Source organism: Oncorhynchus masou, chromosome 6 (assembly GCF_036934945.1).
Source record: "Oncorhynchus masou masou isolate Uvic2021 chromosome 6, UVic_Omas_1.1, whole genome shotgun sequence".
Classification (NCBI taxonomy): domain Eukaryota; kingdom Metazoa; phylum Chordata; class Actinopteri; order Salmoniformes; family Salmonidae; genus Oncorhynchus; species Oncorhynchus masou.
Genome location: NC_088217.1, coordinates 81,702,435 through 81,718,282, shown reverse-complemented (window position 1 = coordinate 81,718,282; position 15,848 = coordinate 81,702,435).

The window sequence follows — 15,848 nt, the reverse complement described above, 5'->3', positions numbered from 1 at the left end:
TATCCTGCCCAGTGACCTCCTCACACTACACCACCCATGTATTTTATCCTGCCCAGTGACCTCCTCACACCACCCAAGTATTTTATCCTGCCCAGTGACATCCTCACCCCACCACCACCCATGTATTTTATCCTGCCCAGTGACCTCCTCACACCACCCATGCATTTTATCCTGCCCAGTGACCTCCTCACACCACACTACCCATGTCTTTTATCCTGCCCAGTGACCTCCTCACACCACCCAAGTCTTTTATCCTGCCCAGTGACATCCTCACCCCACCCCCACCCATGTCTCTTGTCCTCCTCCGTGACCTCCTTACACCACCCATGTCTTTTATCCTGCCCAGTGACCTCCAAACCCCACCACCACCCATGTATTTTATCCTGCCCAGTGACCTCCTCACACCACCCATATATTTTATCCTGCCCAGTGACCTCCTCACACCACACCACCCATGTCTTTTATCCTGCCCAGTGACCTCCTCACACTACACCACCCATGTCTTTTATCCTGCCCAGTGACCTCCTCACCCCACACCACCCATGTATTTTATCCTGCCCAGTGACCTCCACACACCACCCATGTCTTTTATCCTGCCCAGTGACCTCCTCACACCACATCACCCATGTATTTTATCCTGCCCAGTGAACTCCTCACACTACACCACCCATGTCTTTTATCCTGCCCAGTGACATCCTCACCCCACACCACCCATGTATTTTATCCTGCCCAGTGACCTCCTCACACCACCCATGTATTTTATCCTGCCCAGTGACATCCTCACACCACATCACCCATGTCTTTTATCCTGCCCAGTGACCTCCTCACACTACACCATCCATGTATTTTATCCTGCCCAGTGACCTCCTCACACCACCCAAGTATTTTATCCTGCCCAGTGACATCCTCACCCCACCCCCACCCATGCATTTTATCCTGCCCAGTGACCTCCTCACACCACACTTCCCATGTCTTTTATCCTGCCCAGTGACCTCCTCACACCACCCAAGTCTTTTATCCTGCCCAGTGACATCCTCACCCCACCCCCACCCATGTCTCTTGTCCTGCCCCGTGACCTCCTCACACCACCCATGTCTTTTATCCTGCCCAGTGACCTCCAAACCCCACCACCACCCATGTCTTTTATCCTGCCCAGTGACCTCCTCACCCCACACCACCCATATCATTTTTTTTTACAGTTCTGGAAACGCTGGAGTGTTTTCTATCCAATACCACCAATGTTATGCATATCCTAGCTTCTGGGCCTGAGTAACAAGCAGTTTACTTTGGGCACATCATTCATCCAAACTTCTGAATACTGCCCCTAGCCCAAAGAAGTAACACAAATTTAAGCTTTCAGCCAATATCAGATATGTCTATGTCCTGGGAAATGTTCTTGTTTACTTACAACCTCATGCTAATCACATTAGCCTACGTTAGCTCAACCGTCCCATGGGTGACCCACCGATCCTGAATAAGTTTTAAGTAGAGCCTTAAGTGTCAGATATCCACAAAGTACCGCCCACACTGAAAGCCTGGGTTTGAAAGCCAGCTATGACATCACAGGCATGGGATCAAAGACAATACTTACTGTATGGCCTGCATTCATTTATTACTAAGGCCTTATTGCTACTGTAAGGAGGGGGGATGTGTTCAGCCTTAGAACTGCAGGAAGTTGGGAGCGGCGAGCCACTTGTTCATGGTGAGGAATCAATGGTCCTTGAAAAGGGCTACATTTTGGAGTGGCGTTAATGGAATGTTCATCAACAAGGTTTTCTCTGTATGAGGTTTGATGTGTGATTATTATGTGCACCTCAGTGAGGTTGGATGTGTGATTATCATGTGCACCTCTCAGGGAGGTTTGATGTGTGATTATCATGTGCATCTCAGTCATCTCTCAGGAGGTCAGATGAGGTTTGATGTGTGATTATCATGCATTATCATCTCTCTCAGGGAGGATTTTATCATGTGCATGTGTTTGATGTGTGATTATCATGTGCATCTCAGTGAGGTTTGATGTGTGATTATCATGTGCATCTCTCTCAGGGAGGTTTGATGTGTAATTATCATGTGCATCTCAGTGAGGTTTGATGTGTGATTATCATGTGCACCTCTCAGTGAGGTTTGATGTGTGATTATCATGTGCATCTCTCTCAGGGAGGTTTGATGTGTGATTATCATGTGCATCTCTCAGGAGGTTTGATGTGTGATTATCATGTGCATCTCTCTCAGGAGGTTTGATGTGTGATTATCATGTGCATGTGCATCTCAGTGAGGTTTGATGTGTGATTATCATGTGCATCTCTCTCAGGAGGTTTGATGTGTGATTATCATGTGCATCCTCATCTCTCTCAGGGAGGTTTGATGTGTGATTATCATGTGCATCTCTTTGATGTGTGATTATCATGTCATCTCAGTGAGGTTTGATGTGTGATTATCATGTGCATCTCTCTCAGTGAGGTTTGATGTGTGATTATCATGTGCATCTCAGTGAGGTTTGATGTGTGATTATCATGTGCATCTCTCTCAGGGAGGTTTGATGTGTGATTATCATGTGCATCTCAGTGAGGTTTGATGTGTGATTATCATGTGCATCTCTCTCAGTGAGGTTTGATGTGTGATTATCATGTGCATCTCTCAGGGAGGTTTGATGTGTGATTATCATGTGCATCTCAGGAGGTTTGATGTGTGATTATCATGTTTGAGGTTTGATGTGTGATTATCATTATCATTTGATGCATCTCATCTCAGTGAGGTTTGATGTGTGATTATCATGTGCATCTCTCAGTGAGGTTTGATGTGTGATTATCATGTTTGATGATGTGATTATCATGTGCATCTCTCTCAGGGATGTGTGATTATCATGTGCATCTCAGTGAGGTTTGATGTGTGATTATCATGTGCATCTCAGTGAGGTTTGATGTGTGATTATCATGTGCATCTCAGTGAGGTTTGATGTGTGATTATCATGTGCATCTCAGTGAGGTTTGATGTGTGATTATCATGTGATCTCAGGGTTTGATGTGTGATTATCATGTGCATCTCTCTCAGGAGGTTTGATGTGTGATTATCATGTGCATCTCAGTGAGGTTTGATGTGTGATTATCATGTGCATCTCTCTCAGGGAGGTTTGATGTGTGATTATCATGTGCATCTCAGTGAGGTTTGATGTGTGATTATCATGTGCATCTCTCTCAGGGAGGTTTGATGTGTGATTATCATGTGCATCTCAGTGAGGTTTGATGTGTGATTATCATGTGCATCTCTCTCAGGGAGGTTTGATGTGTGATTATCATTTGAGGTTTGATGTGTGATTATCATGTGCATCTCAGTGAGGTTTGATGTGTGATTATCATGTGCATCTCTCTCAGGGAGGTTTGATGTGTAATTATCATGTGCATCTCAGGGAGGTTTGAGTGTTTATCATGTGCATCTCAGGGAGGTTTGATGTGTGATTATCATGTGCATCATGTGCATCTCAGTGAGGTTTGATGTGTGATTATCATGTGCATCTCTTTGATGTGTGATTATCATGTGCATCTCAGGGAGGTTTGATGTGTGATTATCATCTCAGTGAGGTTTGATGTGTGATTATCATGTGCATCTCAGTGAGGTTTGATGTGTAATTATCATGTGCATCTCAGTGAGGTTTGATGTGTGATTATCATGTGCATCTCTCTCAGTGAGGTTTGATGTGTGATTATCATGTGCATCTCAGTGAGGTTTGATGTGTGATTATCATGTGCATCTCTCTCAGTGAGGTTTGATGTGTGATTATCATGTGCATCTCTCTCAGTGAGGTTTGATGTGTGATTATCATGTGCATCTCAGTGAGGTTTGATGTGTGATTATCATGTGCATCTCTCTCAGTGAGGTTTGATGTGTGATTATCATGTGCATCTCATGAGGTTTGATGTGTGATTATCATGTGCATCTCTCTCAGAGGTTTGATGTGTGATTATCATGTGCATCTCAGTGAGGTTTGATGTGTGATTATCATGTGCATCTCTCTCAGTGAGGTTTGATGTGTGATTATCATGTGCATCTCTCTCAGGGAGGTTTGATGTGTGATTATCATGTGCATCTCAGTGAGGTTTGATGTGTGATTATCATGTGCATCTCAGTGAGGTTTGATGTGTGATTATCATGTGCATCTCTCTCAGGGAGGTTTGATGTGTGATTATCATGTGCATCTCTCTCAGGGAGGTTTGATGTGTGATTATCATGTGCATCTCTCTCAGTGAGGTTTGATGTGTGATTATCATGTGCATCTCTCTCAGGGAGGTTTGATGTGTGATTATCATGTGCACCTCTCTCAGGGAGGTTTGATGTGTGATTATTATGTGCACCTCAGTGAGGTTGGATGTGTGATTATCATGTGCACCTCTCTGAGGGAGGTTTGATGTGTGATTATCACGTTCACCTCTCTGAGGGAAGTTTGAGGTGTGATTATTTTACGTGCACCTCTCTCAGGGAGGTTCCATGCACCTCAGTGTGAGCTTGAACTCATAAAGACAGACCAGAGTATACCAATCAAGTTATGCAATGTTGGACTACATTTTCCTTTGTCTCCGATGGTTACCTTGAATTGAATGAAAATGTTATTTTATGTGTACCTTGATTGCTGATTTCAAGCACCTCTCTCTCTCTCTCTCTCTCTCTCTCTCTCTGTGTGTGTGTTCAGTTCAGTTCAAGGGCTTTATTGGCATGGGAAACATATGTTAACATTGCCAAATATCTCTCTCTCTGTCTATTTGATCATCTTGCCGTGTGAATAGAATAGAAAAGAGTAGGAAGGCCAGGCTCAAGACTAGAGGCAAACTGAACAGTAGCACAGCTCCAGCTATCAGCCTTGACCCAATGTTGTAATAGTGTTGTACAATAGTACTGTAATTGAAGAAATATGTGCTATGGCTGGGGACTGGGGTTATGAAACATTGATATAGTATCACAAATCAAATCAAATCAAAGTTTATTTATCACATGCGCTAAATACAACAGGTGTAGACCTTACAGTGAAATGCTTACTTACAGGCTCTAACCAACAGTGAAAAAAAGGTATTAGGTGAACAATAGGTAAGTAAAAAAAAAAAAAAAAAACAACAGTATAAATATTTTATTATCAGTTTTGGGTCATTCAGAAAGGTGTGCAAAAGAACAGTGCACACGCCCAGCTATAGTGATGCAGTGTCCCTGTTTCTCCTCCTGACATTGTTGTCAGGGCACAACAAGTACATCCTGTTACTGAAATGTCAAATCTATGCATGTGAGTACATCTCCACTATCCAGCCACACACACAACCCCTTACCTTTCTCTCTCAGCAGTGAACCAAAGCTCTGCTGAACACAAGGTCATGCTGTCCCCAGTTCATTATGGGGAATATGTTGTTCCGACAGCTGTGACAGACCTCTCTTCCTACTGTACTGGTACACAGACTCATTTGTTGGCTTCATTACTTGGGTAGATGTTTTTCTGAAGGCTTTTTTTCTCTGGTAGTCCTTTCCTACAGCCAGTGGCCAAACGTGCCCTCTTTGGCTTCATGGGTGGAATGTTATATTTTTCATAATTTCCTAATTCATAAAGATTATTTCTGTTTAATAAACAGATTCAAATCTGGTGTTTCTATCGTAAACAGTTTTGTTATATTTCAGTTTTCTGTGATGTACAGTATATAAAGTGTAACGTTGGGATGCAAACTCAAGATGGAATACATTTCAACTCTATATCTGACATGGTACAGGTGTCTTCTTTTTTTAAGCCCATAACCATGTGTTTGGGGTGGATATTTTTGTTTCAAAGTAGATTTGTTTAAGACTACCAAGAATCACTCTGTGACCCTGATTTAACCTACTTCAGTAAAAGGTTAATAAGTTATCTTTTCAAATATTTGTGTCATACTTTGTATTTTGTGAAATCAGAAGCAAAGGAATACACATTTTGAAACCAAGTCAACCAATTAGAACCATTAATAATCTGATTTCATATTTAACAACAAGCACAAAGCCTTGGAGCAGCACAGTCTAACCATGAGACTGCTAAAGCAGCCAGGAGAGGAGTGTCCTTGTGAATGTTTCCATTATCCAGCCCCAAGATCAAACCTACTGCAGTTAATTAAACAGGGGGAGATAGAACACAATGGGGGCGCTGCATTGTCAAGGCCAGCTAAATAATTCACAACTCTTCCTCTCTTTCAGAACCCCATATCAGACACATCTTCTCCCGTCCTGTGGGTTAATATGTGCGGTACATTCCCAAACGCAGCCATAGGGACTCAGTAAAGGCCTATAGGTCAGACCTGGCTTCAAATACTACTGGAAATCATTTCAAATACTTTATCTGGACTTTATTGAGCGTGTTGCAATGGAACCAATAGGCAACTCCCAAACCCAGCCCACCTGGCACTCTTGGAAAACTAAAGCAAACGATCTGAAAATATTTGAAATATTTGAAATAGTATTTGAACCCGGATAGCACCCTGTGCTGCTGCTGGCACGGAGCCTTTCAATCAAGCCTGCAGGCCTCCTGAGGTAAAACATCAGTCACTACCGTTCCTGTCTTGTAAAACTGATAGGACGGCCTTCGCCACAGGGACACCGGCAGCCTGCACAGACCATTTTTACATATTCATTTATGTCCTGAAGAGTTATAATTAAGCGAAGAGGGTGGGTCCGGTGTGTTTGGGGAAATATTAAACGGGCCCATCGGTTGTAGTTTATGTGTCTTTCATCACCTTTTATGGAGGTGCTCTGAACAGGCCATGTTTATGTTGCCTTCGCAGGTAGAGGGATTGGAGCCGTGTTTGCACAAAAGGTCAAATGATGGGTGTAATAGTGTAGACTTTTCTCTTAATGAATGATGGATGTGAGGTGGGAGCTGCGGTGCGCCACAGACTCCAAAGGTGACCTTGACAGATCAAAAGAAAAGTTTGAAAGACGATTCATTGATTCATCCCAAAGACTAAACTGTTGACAAAAATGGTTGCCGATGTCACTGTGTTACTCAAACTACATGCATTGTATGCCATTGCCTTGTAGATGCTAATAGCTGTCCTTGAATATGTACCATCTTTGGTATTAGAGACGCACTGGCATTTTTTGATCAGGGAATTCTTGATTGGAAGCATAGCGCCATAACAACTCATAACTCGGTCATAACCATGTCATATCTGCTGACATAATGGGTCATAATGGGTCACATATATTTAGACGTGTTGTGACATATATTGCAGTGTTTTGTGTTAAAACAGTGCTCCAAATGAAGTGTTAACCTGAACACTAGTAGCATGAAGTAGTATGAACAGTGATTTCTGACAATTGCTTTACTTAACATTTTTTCATATACATATACACTATATATACACAAAGGTACGTGGACACCCCTTCATATTAGTGGATTCGGCTATTTCAGCCACAGCCGTTGCCACCTTTTCAACAAGTCAGTTTGTGAAATTTCTGCCCTGATAGAGTGCTGATAGAGTGCTGTTATTGTGAAGTAGAAATGTCTAGGAGCAACAACGGCTCAGCCGCGAAGTGGTAGGCCACACAAGCTCACACAACAGGACTGAAGTGCTGAAGCGCATAGCACCTAAAAATAGTCTTTCATTGGTTGCAACACTCACTACCGAGTTCCAAAATGCATCTGGAAGCAACGTCAGCACAATAACTGTTCATCGGGAGTTTCATGAAATGGGTTTCCATGGCCGAGCAGCAGCACGCAAGCCTAAGTTCACCATGCACAAAACCAAACGTCGGCTGGAGTGGCATAAAGCTCGCTGCCATTGGACTCTGGAGCAGTGGAAACGCGTTCTCTGGAGGGATGAATCACGCTTCACCATCTGGCAGGTAACTGGCAGGTAACTGTCTGCATCCTCCAGGCATCCTCCAGGTAACTGTCTGCATCCTGCATCCTGCATCCTCCAGGTAACTGTCTGCATCCTGCATCCTGCATCCTCCAGGTAACTGTCTGCATGCACAGAGCCCTTGCTGTTTAGTAATAATACATGTATTTGTAGATGTGAGATGAGGAGGCTGTGCAGTAGTCTACATGTGTCAGTCAGTGAATGAGAGAGGAGGTTGTGCAGTAGTCTACATGTGTCAGTGAATGAGAGAGGAGGCTGTGCAGTAGTCTACATGTGTCAGTCAGTGAATGAGAGAGAGGCAGTAGTCTACATGTGTCAGTCAGTGAATGAGAGAGGAGGTTGTGCATGTCTACATGTGTCAGTCAGTGAATGAGAGAGGAGGCTGAGTCAGTGAATGAGAGGGAGTGCAGTAGTCTACATGTGTCAGTCAGTGAATGAGAGAGGAGTAGTCTGTGCAGTAGTGAGAGAGGAGGATGTGCTACATGTGTCAGTCAGTGAATGAGAGAGGAGGCTGTGCAGTAGTCTACATGTGTCAGTCAGTGAATGAGAGAGGAGGTTGTGCAGTAGTCTACATGTGTCAGTCAGTGAATGAGAGAGGAGGTTGTGCAGTAGTCTACATGTGTCAGTCAGTGAATGAGAGAGGAGGTTGTGCAGTAGTCTACATGTGTCAGTCAGTGAATGAGAGAGGAGGCTGTAGTAGTCTACATGTGTCAGTCAGTGAATGAGAGGAGGTTGTGCAGGTCTACATGTGTCAGTCAGTGAATGAGAGAGGAGGTGTGCAGTAGTCTACATGTGTCAGTCAGTGAATGAGAGAGGAGGTTGTGGTAGTCTACATGTGTCAGTCAGTGAATGAGAGAGGGAGGATATGTAGTGGTCTATATGTGTCAGTCAGTGAATGAGAGAGGAGGTTGTGCAGTAGTCTACATGTGTCAGTCAGTGAATGAGAGAGGGAGGATATGCAGTAGTCTATACAGTGGGGTAAAAAAGTATTTAGTCAGCCACCAATTGTGCAAGATCTCCCACTTAAAAAGATGAGGCCTGTAATTTTCATCATAGGTACACTTCAACTATGACATACAAAATGAGAAAAAAATCCAGAAAATCACATTGTAGGATTTTTAATGAATTTGGTCAATAACAAAAGTTTATCTCAATACTTTGTTATATACCCTTTGTTGGCAATGACAGAGGTCAAATGTTTTCTGTAAGTCTTCACAAGGTTTTCACACACTGTTGCTGGTATATTGGCCCATTCCTCCATGCAGATCTCCTCTAGAGCAGTGATGTTTTGAGGCTGTTGCTGGGCAACACGGACTTTCAACTCCCTCCAAAGATCTTCTATGGGGTTGAGATCTGGAGACTGGCTAGGCCACTCCAGGACCTTGAAATGCTTCTTACGAAGCCACTCCTTCATTGCCCGGGCGGTGTGTTTGGGATCACTGTCATGCTGAAAGACCCAGCCACGTTTCATCTTCAATGGCAGAGCTATTGAAAGTGGGACGGAGGCAGAGCTATTGAAAGTGTGACAGAGGCAGAGCTATTGAAAGTGTGGAATCAGAAGCATAAAGTTGCACCCTGACCCTTAAAAACAAAGGCCTACAGGTCCTGTGTGGGATTTTTCCTGCAGTCTTATGTCAACATACAATATACACTGAGTGTACAAAACATTAGGAACACCTTCCCAATATTGAGTTGAACCTTTTGCTTTCAGAACAGCCTCAATTCGTTGGACTTGGATTCTACAATTGGCCCACGCCAATGGTTCCCACAGTTGGGTTGGCTGGATGTCCTTTGGGTGGTGGACCATTCTTGATACACTCAGGAACCTGTTCAGCATGAAAAACCCAGCAGCGTTAAAGTTCTTGACACAATTAAACCGGTGTGCCTGGCACCTACTACCATACCCAATTCAAAGGCTCTTAAATATTTTGTCTTGCCCATTCACCCTGTTATGGCACACATTCACAATCCATGTCTCAGTTGTCCTTCTTTAACCCGTCTCCTCCCCTTCATCTACACTGATTGAAGTGGATTTAACAAGTGATCACAGCTTTCACCTGGATTCACCTGGTCAGTGTGTCATGGACAAAACATTAGGAACTCCTGCTTTGTCCACTCAGTGTATTTTCAATGCATATACTTAGAGCTATATTGATCCATTTTATTCCCAGTGGATTTACCATAAACTATAAGAGTGAGTCGTGATTGAACCAACTCACTCACTGTCAATGTCAAACCAAGTAATTGAATGGAGTCAAACACAAAATTCAGCCTTGAAAGTTCCAGTGAGACAACTTCAGTCCAGTCAGAACATTCCTTCCAACGCAGGAAATCAGCCATGCTGCCCTGGATATCGAGCAGACGATACAGCATCGCCGAAGGTCAGCATTTGTGTCCTAAACCTTTCGAAATCATCTTCAGTTTAAAGGGGTTTATTAGGACTTTAAGAGGTTGTTGATGTGTGACGACCACGGCAATGACAACGATGATGTCATGGCAACAGGGTTGTTCTTGAAGTGCGGTGGCATTTCATCCCTTGCCTTTGCAACCATGAAAAACACATTAGTGACACCTGTTTTTGTTTATACTGAACTGTTTATCAATCATAAAACACTGCAAGTCCTTTATACTGCAAAACTTTGTTTAACCATTGCTTAAAGTACTTAGGGTAAGCAAATTGGCTTGTCCCAGTAGTGTTGTGTGTAGTTGTGATTGGGGATTTAGAGATATCTATGATTTGAAATGCTAGAATTGTATATATTGTATAGATCAATAAATGCAAAGTTGTATAATGTGTATTATAAACTGTGTGGTTCGAGCCCTGAATGCTGATTGGCTGACAGCCATGGTATATCACGAGTATGACAAAACATTTATTTTTACTGCTCTAATTATGTTGGTAAACAGTTTATAATAGCAGTAAGGCACCTCAAGGGTTTGTGGTAAATGGCCAATATACCACGGTTAAGGGATGTATCCAGGCAGTCCAGGTTGCGTCGGGCATAAGAACAGCCCTTAGCTGTGGTATATTGGCCATATACCACCACCCCCCCCCCCCACCACCACCACCACCACCACCACCATGCCTTATTGCTTAAGTATTTAGTAGTATAATGTCTGTCCCTCAGTTGTGTGCCATTGGTACCACCTTGAGAAATCACTTTGATCATTCTTTCCAGTGGCAAACTGTTATTGAGGTTATTGAAAATCTAGAAAATGATTACACGGAAGAAGAAATATAAACGCAACATGTCAAGGGTTGGTCTCATGTTTCATAAGCTAAAATAAAAGATCCCAGAAATGTAACATAAGCACAAAAAGCTTATTACTCTAAAATGTTGTGCAGAAATGTGTTTACATCCATGTTAGTGAGCATTTCTCATTTTTAAATTCTCTGACAACAGCTCTGGAGGACATTCCTGTCGTCAGCATGCCAATTGCACACTCCCTCAAAACTTGAGACAATTGTGGCATTGTGTTGTGACAACTGCACATTTTAGAGTTGTCTTTTAATGTCCCCAGCACAAGGTGCACCTGTGTAATGATCATGCTGTTTAATCAGCTTCTTGCTATGCCACACCTGTCAGGTGGATGGATTATCTTGGCAAAGGAAAAACACTAACAGGGATGTAAACTCTTTTCTGCACAAATTTTTTGAAAAATAAGCTTTTTGTGCAGATGGAACATTTCTGGGATCTTTTATTTTAGTTTATGAAACATGGGACCAACACTTGACATGTTACTTTGTATTTTTGTTCAGTATATATGGATTATTGGCCTGTTGGAAACTAACTCTCTACTACATCACACAGCTCAAGCCTGATCTGATTTATCTCTACAGAAACTGTAGCTCACCCCCAAAAAATTCTGGAATTCAAATAATTGAACCAACATCATTGAATTACTCAGACATCTGTCGCTGTAACAATACAAAATAACCAACATTTTGATTGATTGCTCAGCACCCACCCTTACTGGTGGCACAATGTTCTCATGATGGTACAAATTATTTAAAGTCATTAAACTACCATATTAGTTGACCTAGAATGGGAAGTTGATCCCAAATACATTATTCAGAATGCCATACCCATATTTAAACGAGACTACTGCCCGGAGGCATATTTAAACGAGACTACTGTCCGACGGCATATTTAAACGAGACTACTGCCCACAGCATATTTAAACGAGACTACTGCCCGACGGCATATTTAAACGAGACTACTGTCCGGAGGTATATTTAAATGAGACTACTGACCGACGGCATATTTAAACGAGACTACTATTTAAACGAGACTACTGCCCGACGGCATATTTAAACGAGACTACTGTCCGGAGGTATATTTAAATGAGACTACTGACCGACGGCATATTTAAATGAGACTACTGTCCGGAGGCATATTTAAACGAGACTACTGTCCGGAGGCATATTTAAACGAGACTACTGCCCGACGGCATATTTAAACGAGACTACTGTCCGGAGGTATATTTAAACGAGACTACTGCCCGACGGCATATTTAAACGAGACTACTGCCCGGAGGCATATTTAAACGAGACTACTGTCCGGCGGCATATTTAAACGAGACTACTGCCCGACGGCATATTTAAACGAGACTACTGTCCGGAGGCATATTTAAACGAGACTACTGCCCACAGCATATTTAAACGAGACTACTGCCCGACGGCATATTTAAACGAGACTACTGCCCGACGGCATATTTAAACGAGACTACTGTCCGGAGGTATATTTAAATGAGACTACTGACCGACGGCATATTTAAACGAGACTACTGTCCGGAGGCATATTTAAACGAGACTACTGCCCACAGCATATTTAAACGAGACTACTGCCCGACGGCATATTTAAATGAGACTACTGCCCGGAGGCATATTTAAACGAGACTACTGCCCGGAGGCATATTTAAACGAGACTACTGCCCGACGGCATATTTAAACGAGACTACTGCCCACAGCATATTTAAAGAGACTACTGCCCGGAGGCATATTTAAAGAGACTACTGCCCGGAGGCATATTTAAACGAGACTACTGTCCGGAGGCATATTTAAACGAGACTACTGCCCGACGGCATATTTAAACGAGACTACTGCCCGACGGCATATTTAAACGAGACTACTGCCCGACGGCATATTTAAACGAGACTACTGCCCGACGGCATATTTAAACGAGACTACTGCCCGACGGCATATTTAAACGAGACTACTGCCCGGCAGCATATTTAAACGAGACTACTGTCCGGAGGTATATTTAAACGAGACTACTGCCGACGGCATATTTAAACGAGACTACTGTCCGGAGGTATATTTAAACGAGACTACTGCCCGACGGCATATTTAAACGAGACTACTGCCCGACGGCATATTTAAACGAGACTACTGCCCGACGGCATATTTAAACGAGACTACTGCCCGACGGCATATTTAAACGAGACTACTGCCCGGAGGCATATTTAAACGAGACTTCTGACCGACGGCATATTTAAACGAGACTACTGCCCGGAGGTATATTTAAACGAGACTACTGCCCGACGGCATATTTAAACGAGACTACTGCCCGACGGCATATTTAAACGAGACTACTGCCCGACGGCATATTTAAACGAGACTACTGCCCGACGGCATATTTAAACGAGACTACTGCCCGACGGCATATTTAAACGAGACTACTGCCCGACGGCATATTTAAACGAGACTACTGCCCAGCATATTTAAACGAGACTACTGCCCGACGGCATATTTAAACGAGACTACTGTCCCAGGCATATTTAAACGAGACTACTGTCCGGCGGCATATTTAAACGAGACTACTGCCCGACGGCATATTTAAACGAGACTACTGTCCGGAGGCATATTTAAACGAGACTACTGCCCACAGCATATTTAAACGAGACTACTGCCCGACGGCATATTTAAAGAGACTACTGCCCATATTTAAACGAGACTACTGCCCGACGGCATATTTAAACGAGACTACTGCCCACAGCATATTTAAACGAGACTACTGCCCGACGGCATATTTAAACGAGACTACTGCCCGACGGCATATTTAAACGAGACTACTGCCCGACAGCATATTTAAACGAGACTACTGCCCACAGCATATTTAAACGAGACTACTACCGACGGCATATTTAAACGAGACTACTGTCCGGAGGCATATTTAAACGAGACTACTGCCCGACGGCATATTTAAACGAGACTACTGCCCGACGGCATATTTAAACGAGACTACTGCCCGGACAGCATATTTAAACGAGACTACTGCCCGGCAGCATATTTAAACGAGACTACTGTCCGGAGGTATATTTAAACGAGACTACTGCCCGACAGCATATTTAAACGACACTACTGTCCGGAGGTATATTTAAACGAGACTACTGCCCGACGGCATATTTAAACGAGACTACTGCCCGACGGCATATTTAAACGAGACTACTGCCCGACGGCATATTTAAACGAGACTACTGCCCACAGCATATTTAAACGAGACTACTACCCGGCGGCATATTTAAACGAGACTACTGCCCGACGGCATATTTAAACGAGACTACTGCCCACAGCATATTTAAACGAGACTACTGCCCGATGGCATATTTAAACGAGACTACTGCCCACAGCATATTTAAACGAGACTACTGCCCGAGGCATATTTAAACGAGACTACTGCCCGGAGGCATATTTAAACGAGACTACTGCCCGGCAGCATATTTAAACGAGACTACTGCCCGAGGCATATTTAAACGAGACTACTGCCCGGAGGCATATTTAAACGAGACTACTGCCCACAGCATATTTAAACGAGACTACTGCCCGACGGCATATTTAAAGAGACTACTGCCCGGAGGCATATTTAAACGAGACTACTGCCCGGAGGCATATTTAAACGAGACTACTGCCCACAGCATATTTAAACGAGACTACTGCCCGACGGCATATTTAAACGAGACTACTGCCCGGCGGCATATTTAAACGAGACTACTGCCCGGCGGCATATTTAAACGAGACTACTGCCCGGAGGCATATTTAAACGAGACTACTGTCCGGAGGCATATTTAAACGAGACTACTGCCCGGAGGCATATTTAAACGAGACTACTGCCCGACGGCATATTTAAACGAGACTACTGCCCGGAGGCATATTTAAACGAGACTACTGCCCGGAGGCATATTTAAACGAGACTACTGCCCGACGGCATATTTAAACGAGACTACTGCCCGGAGGCATATTTAAACGAGACTACTGCCCGACGGCATATTTAAACGAGACTACTGTCCGGAGGCATATTTAAACGAGACTACTGCCCGACGGCATATTTAAACGAGACTACTGCCCGGACATATTTAAACGAGACTACTGCCCACAGCATATTTAAACGAGACTACTGCCCGACGGCATATTTAAAGAGACTACTGCCCGACGGCATATTTAAACGAGACTACTGTCCGGAGGCATATTTAAACGAGACTACTGCCCACGGCATATTTAAACGAGACTACTGCCCGGAGGTATATTTAAACGAGACTACTGCCCACAGCATATTTAAACGAGACTACTGCCCGACGGCATATTTAAACGAGACTACTGCCCGGCGGCATATTTAAACGAGACTACTGCCCACAGCATATTTAAACGAGACTACTGCCCGACGGCATATTTAAACGAGACTACTGCCCGGCATATTTAAACGAGACTACTGCCCGACAGCATATTTAAACGAGACTACTGCCCGACGGCATATTTAAACGAGACTACTGCCCGGAGGCATATTTAAACGAGACTACTGCCCACAGCATATTTAAACGAGACTACTGCCCGACGGCATATTTAAAGAGACTACTGCCCGGAGGCATATTTAAACGAGACTACTGCCCGGAGGCATATTTAAACGAGACTACTGCCCACAGCATATTTAAACGAGACTACTGCCCGACGGCATATTTAAACGAGACTACTGCCCGACGGCATATTTAAAC